The sequence below is a fragment of the Marmota flaviventris genome, chromosome 10 (assembly GCF_047511675.1).
Source record: "Marmota flaviventris isolate mMarFla1 chromosome 10, mMarFla1.hap1, whole genome shotgun sequence".
Classification (NCBI taxonomy): Eukaryota; Metazoa; Chordata; class Mammalia; order Rodentia; family Sciuridae; genus Marmota; species Marmota flaviventris.
The window spans coordinates 6,260,956-6,273,634 of NC_092507.1; the positions used below are offsets into that span (position 1 = coordinate 6,260,956).

The 12,679-nt window shown below is 56.3% G+C and overlaps 1 long non-coding RNA gene across 4 annotated transcripts; it reads right to left on the reverse strand.

The window, feature by feature from the left end:
• Window positions 1–2,595: 2,595 nt before the first annotated feature.
• On the reverse strand, window positions 2,596–8,434 carry LOC114102265 (uncharacterized). 4 transcript variants are annotated; one of them, XR_011708740.1, is made up of 3 exons: window positions 7,905–8,434; window positions 5,355–5,752; window positions 2,596–3,938 (listed from the first exon to the last, which is right to left on the reverse strand). It is a non-coding gene; the product is annotated as an uncharacterized lncRNA (long non-coding RNA). The 4 variants fall into 4 exon arrangements; XR_003584477.3 differs by having other exon boundaries at window positions 5,355–5,521; window positions 7,905–8,419; XR_011708741.1 differs by lacking the exon at window positions 7,905–8,434 and adding an exon at window positions 7,710–7,796.
• Window positions 8,435–12,679: the final 4,245 nt, after the last annotated feature.

The following is a 12,679-nucleotide window of genomic DNA, read 5'->3' on the forward strand; positions in this document are numbered from 1 at the left end:
GCTCTTGAGGCCGATTGGCTGGGTCACGTGGGCGGAGCCAAAAAAAGTCCCCCAATGAGCAGCTCCGTGGTCTGAAAGGGCAGGGAAACAGCCCAATGAGCATCACCGCAGAGGAGCCAATCAGCTAGATGTTGCTGGGGCCGCTGTGAGCCAATCATCAGCCAGCAGCTGGAAGTTTGCTGGCAGCTGGAAGTTTGCTGGGACCCCTTCGGCTGTGGCTCTCAACATAATACCTTTATTTTATTTATCTATTTTTATGTGGTACTGAGGATTGAACCCAGGGCCTTGCATATGCTAGGTGAGCGCTCTACTGCTGAGCCACAACCCCAGCCCCTAAATGTGCATTTTTTTTAAAAAATAATTTTTAGTTATAGGTGGACACAATATCTTTATTTTATATTTATGTGGTGCTGAGGATTGAACCCAGTGCCTCACGTATGCTAGGCGAGCACTCTACCTCTGAGCCACAACCCCAGCCCCTATTTGTTTTTTTTTTTTTTTTTTTTTTATGTGGTGCTGGGGATTGAACCCAAGGCTTCACACATGCTAGGCTAGCACTCTACCACTGAGCCACATCCCTGGCCCTAAATGTGCACTTTTTATGAATGAAAACAGAATTTGGTAACTTTACTTCTCCTCCAACATCAAAACCCCTCCCCCTGTCATTAAGCCTGCAGCCCTGTTGGAACCTGACTTCCCTGATGCTAAGCATCTTGAAGGCCTACTGTTTGCATTGGGATGCCAGGAAACATCTTTGCTGGGCTGGGGGTGTGGCTCAGTGGTAGAGTGCCTGCCTGGCACACACACAGCCCTGGATTCAGTACCCGCACTGCGAAAAATAAAGGATTCTAGGGCATTTAAAGTTGCCTGTTGTGTTCCATAAAAGTATAGTATTATTTGTTCCAACACCTAACCTGACTTGCTTTGCAAACTTGGCTCTAGTGACCAGACATCTTACGTGGTGAGGTAAGAGGTTCAGGAGATCCAAGTTCCCCTAGTAATATTTGTAAAGAGATGTTTTGTGATCACTCAGTTGGTAGAGTGCTTGCCTTGCATGCACAAAGCCCTGTGTCTTAACAGTCCCAGCAAAACTCAGAAACCACGACTAAAACCCTTATCCAAGATGTGAGGCAAATTCTCAGCTGTGAGCCGCTGTGAAAAATCAACAAGGAAATTACATGCTTCCAAGATCCACAGCTCAGAGAAAGCCCGGCCTGGAGGCCCCTAGCAAGGCAGCACGTCTCCACGGGAACATGTGGCAGAAGCCACTCGGCTCCTGGTGGCCAGCCACCAAAGAGAGCAAGGGGCTGTGGGTCCCCACGTCCTCTCCAGGGCACATCCCCAATGTAGACTTCCTCCCACAAGACCCCGCCCCTTAAAGGTCCCACTACGTCCTGGTAGCACCCCAGGCTGGTAACCAAGCCTTGGACGGGTGGGCCTCTGGGAAACACCCAGACTCTAGCACTGAGACTGTTTCCTCCTGGACAAAACACGGGAACCTACCTCCTGGGGCTGGTACAGGAGTGAATGAGTCAATTCTGTAAAGGATGCAGAAGATGCTGGGAATTGCCAGGTGCTGGTTACAGAGTCACGAGGACCCAGGGAGCAGAGCGCAGGTGTGAGAGCACAGGTGGACCCATGTTTAAATCCTAACTCAGCCACTTCCCATGTAAAGGGGGCCCCCTCACCCAATCCTCCTGCACCTCAGTTCTGTCATCTGTAAAATGGGAACAGCATAGATTCAGAGTGTCTTAGCTGGAGGTACTCCAAGCCCTGAGTCTGGTAACCCAGAGAAGGTCAGCTGCCACCCTAGAAAGCCAATGGCTTGGGAGACAGGTGACAAGAGAACAAAGAGGTTTTCTTTTTCTTTTTTTTTTTTTTTAAGTTGTAGATGGACACAGTACCTTTATTCTATTTTTATTTTTTTTTTTAAATGTGGTACTGAGGATTGAAGCCAGTGCCTCACCATGCTCGGCAAGTGCTCTACCACTGCTCTACCACTGAGCCACAGCTACAGCCCCCAAAGAGTTTTATTTATTAATAACAAGCCGGCTCGGACGACAGTGAGTCAAGCACCCTACCCTCAGCAATCATCTTGGGGCCCTTGGGTATGCAAAAGGGCTTTATGGGGGGCGGGAAAGAGGAGCAGGGGACAAAGGAGAGGTACCACCCCAGTGACCCAGAACTGGATGCTGTCCCAGCCACTCCCCTCTTGGTGCCTTTAGCTTCCAGGAGAGGAGACCTGGCAAGGCTGGGTCAAATCACCCCTGCACCAGGCGGAGCACTTCTCAAATGATCAACGTGCCGACATGCAGAGCTGAGCAGAAATCTGACCCACATTCAGGCAGCAAAGGAGACAGGCACAACAGGAAGGCTTTTCCTCCCGTTCTACCACCATGGGACACCTGCAGGCTCAGTGAAGTCAGAGTTCTCGGCAGCAGTGGCCTGAGGTCCCTGAAGGGTAACCTAGGCAACCATCAGCATCATAACCCGGTCAGAGGAGTCCCCTAAAGCCAGGCTAATGGGAGCTAATAATACATTGCCCAGCTGCGCGACCTCCAAAACTTGCGGTTTTTAAATTCAACCAAAAGCGAGTGAAGCAAAAGGGTTTATTTTCCCTCAGTAACAATCTCAGGGGTTCTTCAAAAGGGCATCTTCCTCAGTGCCTGGGACCAGCAGAGGCCACGTGTGCCATGTAGGTGGGGGACACTGAGCTGGACGGCAGCCCTGTCCTGGGTTCTTGATTTTGCCTTGCAGAGCTGGCTCTGACCTGCCCAGAGCATCTGGTCGACCAGTCCGTGTCCTCAGGATGGAACATGGTGCTTGGGCAGCTCCCGCTGGCACCTGTGGGAAGATTGGGCTGTAAGAACTGCTGACGAGGCTGATTCTGGATGCCTCAGAGTCCCATAGGCAAACAGGGGCCCTATAAAGAATCCAGAAAGTGGCTGGTGGTTGCCTGGTGATCACTCAGTTGGTAGAGTGCTTGCCTCGCATGCACAAAGCCCTGTGTTCAATCCCCAGCACCACCAAAAAATAAAAATAAAAATTCCAGAACACCCTGCCCAAGGACAACCCCGTCCAGGACAGTGGCTCACTGCAGGCCACTCTCCCACCCAGGCCCCCTCCCCACGCTCTCCCTGCAGGTCTCAGCCCTGCCCTCCCCTCCACAGAAGGGTTTTCTGACCACCCCTGTTCTTCTTGCCCTCATTTCCTTCCTTTGCAGAACTGACAGGTCATGAGAGAGGGACAGGGGATGGGTCCCACTCTAGCCCATCTGTCACAGTCGGGTCCCCAGTTTAGCCCTGACCACTGCCTGGGCACTTGCTGTCCCCAAACTGGCTGAGCTTTCTGCAGCCTCCAGGTCCCCGCCCCCATCCAGCTGAGTGTCCTTCAGTGTTGGCTCAGGTACCACCTCCTCCGGCAGCGGGGGTCCCTCCAGGGCACCAGGCGCGTCCCTCTTTCCTCTTCAGCTCGGGTATGTCAACGTCAGGGCCAGGCTTCCTGACCCCGCCCCTCAGGCTCCACCGCAGGAGCTGCGTGTGCTTGGGAGGCGGTTGTGAGGGAGTGAATGAAGACACCTGTATTTGTTTAATAAAATTGGGACCCTGTTGGGCGGCTGGTTGTTTTTTCAAGACAGGTTTTTTGCTGTTGTTGTTTTTTAATGTCTCACATCCTGTGCGTTTCCCCCCATCATTAAATGCTCTCCATGATTTCCGATGATGGCACACTTTTTTGTCGCAGTACCATAGTTTTTTAGGCCACCACCTGCTGTTGGATAATCCAAGTGGGCAAGGCGTCCTCGGCTTTGGGCTCAGCTGGAAGGGGGATGTGCTGTGGGAAGCCATGGTCGTGGCTGCAAGCCCGGAACACATCCAGTGCACATTTTAAGTCTTCGACCCCACATCTTGGGGTGGGGTTCATTTCCCTGCACCAAGATCCTGGAGAGGGGAAGACGGAGGTGGGAGGGATCAGCCAGCCCCATGCAACCCCTCTGGGTTCTTGGGATTTTGAGCTCAGAGGCTGGGAGTCTGGAGGGGGAGAAGCAAGAGGCCCCCTGCTTTCAGACTGCAGGTCAGTGAGCGAAGCCAGCCTCTGCCTCTGCCCCATGCCTCAGTCCCTGCTCTGCTCCCCCTGCCCTGCTTCTGGCTCGGCCTCCTCGGGCCCAGAGAGCTTTTGTACCACAGCACTGAGCCCCGTGTCCAGGCCTGGAGGAGCAGAAAGCAGGTCCCTGAGCGGGAAGGCCAAGGCACCAGCCCAGACCTCCCAGAGAGGCCGAGCCGCTGCTGCCGCCTGTCCCTCCACCACCAGGCCTGCTCACGGCCACTGCGTGGTGAAGGGGGTTAATGTTCCGCTGTCGCCATCTTGAACGCCTTAACAATTTGGGGGCAAAGGCTTGTGTTTTCATCTTGCTCCGGGCCCTGCACACTGTGGGGCCCATCCTGCCACCATCCAGTCCCCCCTGAGCCAAGCACCTGAGGCCCCTTTACTTCTTCACCAGTGACACGGAAACACCCACAGGGTCTTCTCAGAGGACCCTGGTGAGGGTTGCTCACGGTGCGGGCATGCCGAGAACAGCAGCTGTGCTTAGTTAGTGTAGTTACAGTCACTCCCACTAGGACCTGGCGGTGTCCTGGACCCTGCTCTTCCATTTTCTTGGCTAATAGCTGAGAACGACTGACTCACAGAAGCAGACTGGAGTCCAAAGGTCTGAGTGAAGCATTTGGGGTGTCAAGCTGAGAGAAGCTGACTGCCACCTCGAGGACCTGGACCCTGTCCTCTGCCAGGACAGCCTCGGTCACCAGGGCTGCTCTGTCCACGCTGCTCCCCAGGCTGCCCTACCCATACCTGATCCCACCTGCCCTCCCGCTGAAGGAGCCCCCAGCAGCAGCTGCCCAATCAGCTTGCGTGCTGTTTCCTGCCCTCTGCCTGCAGACAGGCCCGTCTTCCCCCCGCGAGCTCCAGTGTTCACAGAACCACCCTTTCAGCTCTCCAGAGGGGTTTGCATTGTGTAAAGTATCATCTTTTTTTTAAATAGATTTATTTTTTAGTTGGAGTTGGACACAATACCTTTTATTTTATTTGTTTATTTTTATGTGGTGCTGAGGAGCGAACCCAGGGCCTCGCATGTGCTAGGCGAGCGCTCTACCGCTGGGCCACAACCCCAACCCTTAAAGTACCATCTTGGGGGGCCGGGGTGCAGCTTTGAGGTAGAGCACGTGCTTAGCATGTGGAGGCCCTGGGCTCCATACCTAGCACCAAAAACAATCAAGTTGAAGGAGCACTTTTCTTCTTTCCCTTCCTCAGCAATTCAGCCAAGAAGGCGTTGGGAAGGGAAGCCCTGCAGGAGGACTCACCTGGGAGGTACCCGAGCCACGGCCGGAGGTGGTGAGGGCCAGGCTTGGGCAGGTGTCGAGGACAGACAGTAGGGGTGCCTTCGTATCCTCTGCTCCCGACCCCACCGGAACACCCTCCAGGGCAGGGACGCTGGCCACTGCTGTATCCTCAGGAGACTGGATGCAGCCTACGTATGAAATGCCACCGAATATCAAGTGTGACCATGTCTGGTGGCCTTTGACAACATGGGTTCTGTTTGTTACAAGGGAGTGAACCAAGGGCGCTTCCTCTCAGCTGCATCCCAGCCCTTTCTACTTCTATGCCAAGGCGGGTCTCGCTGAGCTGTCCAGGCTGGACCCTTGTGATCTTCCTGCCTCGGCCTCCTGAGGAGCTGGGATTGCAGGCAGGGCCACCGCACCTGGTTGACCACATGTTGAAGGAACAAGTGAACCGCTCACCCTGTCCTTGAGGGTCTCAGGGACAGTGACTTCAGGACATCTGCCCCAGGCGAGCCACCAACCACCAGCCACCAGCCACCAGGGGAAGAGAAACCTCGGCAAGAAGGAAGCGCAGGCAGGGGCAGGTCAGGAGGGGAGGGAGCTGGGTCAGGGAGGACTCCTGGCCCAGAGGGGATGTCCCGAGGCCAGTGGAGCCTGACAGGGAGAGCAGGAAAGGTGGGAGCAGGCCTAGCCATGGCAGGAGTGGGGGAGAAGGGGGGGGTCTGCAGGAGGCACAACTAGCCTGGCTGTCCAGCACCTGCCACGGCCACCTGCAGCCCAGGCCCCACAGCACAAGGGTTTACGCCAGGCCCCACCCTGTTGGAATCTGGCAGGAAGAAGAGAAGTCCCCTGTTCTGTAGGTCTCCATGTGGCGGAAATCACACACCTCAGCCAGGAGGGCAGCAAGGGGCACTGAGCATCTGTGGACAGCGACTGCAATGCCCCCAAATCGCCACCAGGTGGCACCTTGTGCTCCCTGGAGACCAGACAGGAGGCCCAGAGGTCAAGGCAGACAGATGGCCACAGAGGGCCTGGGGAGAGGAGGGGCAAGTGTTCCCTGAAGGTAGGGACTCCAACTCAGCCTCTCTGCCCCAGGGGCATCCTCCCCCTCTACATCCAGCCCTCCTGCGGGGGTGGGACTGCACACTTGTGCATGTGCTGGGGCTGCAGTTTGTGGCCCCCAACCCAGAGGAAGACAAATCTTCATGCCTCGTAGCTGAAGGCACGAGCTTCCTGCAGCCTGAGCCTCCAAACCCTGTCCAGCCAAGTCATGCTGTGTAAACAGGCCTCCCTCCCTGCCTCCACCTTCTCCCCTGTGAAATGGGAGCCTACTACTGATCTCATGGGGTTGATATATCTAAATTGGACAACACCGGTAAGGATTATGATTAGATGATAGTGCGTTAGATAATAATAATGGCATTGATGACAATGGGCCGGCTCTGTCCACACACCTGCCCCCTTTCCTATGGGAGTAGCCAGGCGGGCTGAATCTCCTCCAAAAAAGGCCAGGCCTCCCTTAACATCCACCTACGCTGTTGGCCCTGGGTGCCGCTCAGTGCTGGGCAAGACTCCTGCCCAAAGTGGGCAGAGGAGGGGACGCCTGTGACACTGCAGCTGTGAGCTGCGAACTGCTTTTATTTCCAGTTTCTCGGCCCCACAGCATTTGTGAGGGGAAGCAGTGGCCGCTGGTGGGTTAGTGCCCACCGCCCACTCAGACACCAGCAGAGGAACTGCTGAGGCCGATGGCGCCTCCCCCTGCCCCCACCTGGCTCCTGCTGTGGTCTGAGCAGCCCCAGGGCTTCTGAGAAAGGCCCCTGTCGTGGAGGAAGGATGGGGCAGTAGTGGGCAGGAGGAGAGTGAAGGCCACAGCAGGACACTGTGGTTTCAACCTCGGCAGGAGTGCCTTCCTGACACTCTGCTACCCAGAGGGTGGCCAGGATGGCTGGGCCGGGGAACCCCGCCTGATGCATTGGGTTTGAGGGCTCTGCGGAATGTTGGGGGGATGCCCAGAGGCAGTTGGAAGGACAGAGATGGTCAGGATATAGAAGTGGGTGGCCACGGGGAGAGGAAGCACAGGCCAGGCCTGGTAGGCTCTGATGCCCGCCCCCACCTGTGTGTCCTGAGGCCTGGGATCTCCCAAGGCCCCAGGCAGCGAAAGGCTTGGCAGTGGACGTCTATGGGGAGGGTCCCCAGAAGCCCAGTTTTCTGGCCATGGTCAGTCCTGGAATGGGGCAGGCAGGTGACCAGCCTCATGACCCTGAGTCCAAGTGAGGGCTGGGGCCTGGTTGGGGAGTAGTTTCCGGTGGTCCACCCCGTCTCATGACCTCGCTGCAGTCAGTCCACCGAGCCCCACCTCTCCCCTTGGGGTCTCACCCTGATGATGCACCGGGCAGGAAGCTGAGGGGCTGGGGCTCCCTGGGTTCCAGGCCAGGGAGGAGGCCTCTGAGCCCACCTGGAGTCCCGAGCCCTCTGGCTTCTCAGCCACTGAGGTGTGAACAGGAGTTTGTTGGGGTCAGTGCCTTGCCTCTGTGCCCAGCCAGATGACTTCCCCTTCCTGGCTCCCCTTACCTCTTCTCCAGCAGAGACCACAGCTCCTGGCCCCTCCTGCCACGCACGCTGCAGGGGCAGAGCCTCAGGGGTGGGCCTTCAGCAGCGGCCCTGTCCCTGTCTTGCCACTGGCCTCCTCGGGCCTCCCCCAGTGCTGAGAGGAAGGAGCCTGCAACAGCTCTCCCGCCCTGCCCCCACCGCTGTAGGCTCACAGGCCCAGAACAAAAACACACCACAAATAGAAATCAAAGTCTGAGAAAGAACCAAGGAGCCATGACCCAGCCGTGGGAAAGGCTGTGTGGCCCTGGCGGAGTCTCTTGACTTCTCTGAGTCTGTGTGCTCATCATCAAATGGGGCAGGTGCCTCACCAGGAAGGGTTGTGAGGAGCTGAGGTAAGACCTAAAACCCCCGGGCACAGGTGTGACGTTTGGTTCCTCAGTAAAGCCCCTCATGGCAGGGTCTCTCGGATTCTCCCCTCGCCCACTGCACCCCGCAGCCAGGCTGGGGCTGCCCCACAGCTTTCCTGCAAGGCGGGGGGCTGCTGCGGAGGCTTCTGCAGCATGGCCCTGGGCTCCACTTCCTGTTTTTCAGCCCCAACGAATTTCGCCCTGTAGCTCTTTCATCAGGGGAGCTGGGGGCGGGAGGCCAGGCAGAGGCCTGCCTGGGGAGGAGGCCTAGGGTCAGAAATCACACTGGGATGCAGGGAGGCCGGGGGCCGGGGCAGGCGGGTGGAGCTGGGAGCCGCCCTGGGGGCAGTTCACTTCCCACCCTCAGACTGCACAGAGGCTCTCCCTAGGCTTCAGAAAGTCCAGGACGCCCTGATCCCGGCTGGGCCCCATCTGTCTGGTGACGTAAGGGGCAGCAGGGCCACTGCAAGGAGCAAGGGTGGCCTCCCTGCCTCCCTGAGGCTGCAGGGCTGAGCATGGGCTCCCGGGTCACTGGGTCTAAGATCCAGCCCCAAGGACAGGAAGGAGCTGTTCCCACACTGGCCGGGAGCGGGGCTTTTGTCCTCTTCCTTGGCTACAGTCCCCAGCCCTCCCTCTGGACAAAACTTGATCTTGTCCATGCTCAGCCCCTTGCTGGACGGCTCACTCCTTCACTTGGCACGTTGCACTCTGGGATGCCTCTGGGCCCAGACATGGCTCTGCTGACCAGGGAGCCAGCCCCATCCGTGCAGAGCGCCGTGGCTGGGGGGACGGAGCGCTCCAGCCAGGCCCTGACTCTACCGACTAGTTCTCCAGGCACAGAACGAGAAGGCAAAGGAAGGGTGGGGAGGGCGCGCCAGAGGGAACGGCAAGTGCAAAGGCCCAGAGCAGACCCCAGGACTGGGATATACTGGACTGCAAGTCCCCACTCGGCAGGAAGGAGGGCGGGGTGGGGGTGCTGGGTGACACCCTGGGAGGCCGGCTGACAGGCCCCACAATAACTGAATGTCCCCTCATCCTCAAGCCTCAGCCTCCACCCACACCCCCGTCAGCCTGCCTCGGCCTGAGATCAGAAACCAGCCCGTTAGCTCAAGCAGGAAAGGGGACGTCATAGCAGACGTCCTTACTCCCCAAGACTGCCCCCTTTCTGATGCCAGCTGCAAGCCCCGGTGGCTTTCCCTGTGCCTGACAGAACAGCTATAAATCAGGGTTCCCACAGTCCCCTCCTCAGCGTCCAATAATTTGCTGGAACAGCTCACAGGACTCAGGGAAACACGTTTTCTGATTTCTTATAAAGAACATCTCAAAGGCTGGGCGTGGTGGCGCACACCTGTAATCCCAGCTACTCTGGAGGCTGAGGCAGGAGGATTTCAGGTTTGAGGCCAGCTTCAGCAACTTGGTGATACCCTACCTCAAAACAAAAAATTAAAAGAACTGAGGATGTAGCTCCATGGTACAGAGCCCCTCAGTTCAATCCCCAGCACCAAAAAATAAAGAATATCAGAGGATTCTGAAGAACATCAGGTAAGAAGACAAAGAGCCAGGTACGAGGACAGGGCTTGGAGCTTCCCGGTCCTCTCCGTGCCACCTCCCGGGAACCTCTGTGCGTCCAGTTCAATATTTGCCTTTCTTTTTCCTAATCTTGAAAAGCTCTCTGAACTCTGTCCCTTGGGATTCTGTGTGGGCATGACTGATGGCATCATTGACCCTCTCTCTTCCCAGGAGGTCGGGGTGGGGCTGAAAGTTGCGACCCTCTGATCACATGGTTGGTTCCCCTGGCAACAAGCCTCATCCCGGGGATGTCCCACAGGCAATCAACTCGGTAGCACATAAAAAGACAAGTATCACTTTGGGGATCCTCAGGATTGTAGGAATCATCTGCCAGGAAAAGGGACAAGGACCAGGGACTATTTTTCAATATCATAGGTACAAGCTGCCCTCAGTGGACACAGAGACGCACCTAGGCTTGGGAGGATGGGGCAGGACAGCCCCTGGATACTTTCCCAGCACCCTGTATCTGTCCCCACTTGCCCACTTGCATGACATCTGCCAAGCTGGCGTGCCCTGGATCCCTCACCCAAGGAGAACTGTCTCCTGTCCCCAAGCCCACTCTTCTGGAGAGACTTGACTGGCCTCTCTGGAATCAGGGCCTCCCTCTGGGCCAATCTGCTCTGGCAACTGGTCAAGTCTGACTGCTGCACATCTGTCCCCGTGGCTTTGTGAGGAAAGGGGACCAGAAAGGGGACCAGGCCAACAGCTTAGGGCCTCCAAGCCACAGCGTTCACTCTAGTCCACTCTGTTCTGGTTCCCCCGACACAGGCTTGTCGGCTCCTTGGATTGTCCCATTTCCCCTCATTCCCGTCACCCTTGCTTAGCCCGGTCCTGCCGCACCACCAAGCCAACCCAGTGTCCCCCTGTCAAGCAGAGGTTGCATCCACGCTGTGTTCCCTGGATGTCGCCCCCTGCTGTCTGTCTGTCCCCTGTATTTCTGCTGGATCCTTCTAAGGCAGCTCCCCTGGACCCCCTCGGCTGGTGGACCGAGGGATCAGTTTGACCTCTCCTGCCATACTTGATGGACAGTGCAAAGAAGACGAAGTGTCACCCACCGTGGTCTGGAAGTGAGGGACGAGCTGTCACAGAGGTTTGCTTTGCTGGGTACCTTCCTTGACCCCTTGGTTGGCAAGTGTGACCACCCGGGTTCTGCCCACTGGGAAGATGCCCCCCTGTGGAGGGTCTTTGGGACATGTCCTTGAGAGCTTCTTAGAAAGATAACTGTCTTAGTCACCTGCTTCTCCATGCTGGGACATTGGCCTCAGATGCTCCAAGAGGATGACATGTCCCAAGCCCCAAGGTGCCAGGCTCTGTTCCTGGGTTTTCTGCCCTCATAAAACCTACTTGGTTATCTGAAAATTTTACCTTGGGTCGTGACAATTGCCGATAACCAATGCCTTGAAATTCTATCTAGTTGAATATCCAAGTTAGGACTGGGCTGTGGCCAGGGCTGGGGGTTCCCGGCAGCAGGCATGGTGGTTGGTGTCTTCGTTCAGAACAAGGGTGAGAGGAGGAGCTCACATCTAGCTTAGGTGGGAGGAAGGTTTTCTCTTCCATTTCTCTTGGAACACTGCCTGCCTGCCCTCATGCCAGCTGACGATGGGAGGCACCGCCATGCTTGTCTGGCAGGGACCAGAGGTTAAGCTTGTTCAGCCCCACGGTCTCCCCAGGTGGCTCCATTCCAAATGCCAGGCACCCAGTACACCAGCTGCTACCTACAGGGTGTGGCAGAGGCCACAGCCTCCACTACTCGGTAAGCGCACATTATCTGACCTTTGGTAGTCGCTGCGTATAGGAAAAGAGAATTTCCCTTAACCAAGTTCAATATTTGCCTTTCTTTTTCCTAATCTTGAGCGGAACTGAACGGGAGCTCCTCCTCCAGCACCTTTGGAACTCTGCTAGAAGTAACTCACACCCTGACAGCCTGGCCATCTTGCTCCCAAGTTTCTCAGGGATTCAGCCCTGAAGTCCCAGGGGACCACTGAAAATAGCTGACGGGATCTGTCACCGTGTAAGGAGGACAGCCAGCCCCCACCCAGGAAGAGAGTCCGTGCGCAGTGGCTCGCTGAGCTTCACACGAGCTGTTTCATGCTCTCTTTGAGACCTGTCACTGTAACAGCCACTTCTGATACCAATATGTCTAATAACCAGGATTTCTTCAAATAAGAGAAATCAAGGCCAGAGAATTGGTGCTGGGTGGAATATTGTTCCCCACCCCATTTCCCCCCGCCACAAAAACTAATGCTCCTACAGAACCCCCAAAAGTGATCTTAGCTGGAAATAGGACCTTCGTAGATGTGATTAGTTGAGAGATAAGGTCATATTGGAACAGTGTCTTTATAAAAAGAGGGACCCTTGGACAAGGACAGACACAGGGAGGAGGTGGAGGCGGAGACTGGAGAGGGGCATCTATAGGCCAAGGAGCGCCAGCAGCCACCAGCAGCCACCAGAAGCTGGAGAGAGGCTGGGGTGGATTCTCTTTTGCTGTCTCCACAAGGGACCAGCCTGCTCACACCTGGATTCTGGGCTTTGGCCTGCAGGCCGAACCTCTTGTTTGAAGTCATGGAGTTCGTGGACAATTGCTACAGCCACCCTAGGTAACCAACCCAGAGTTGAAGAATGACGGGCATCAGGGTCACAGAATCTCAGGGCGAGAATGCAGAGGGACCTTAAAGACCCAGGACAAGGAGCTGGAAAGTACCTGGAATCTTCTGTCTCCTCCCCACCCCCTCTTTCTCTGCTCACCTGCTTCATGATTCTCTGTCTCTTTTCCTGCCTCCCATCCTCTCTGATGGGCGTGAGAGGCCCCATGGCTAGCAG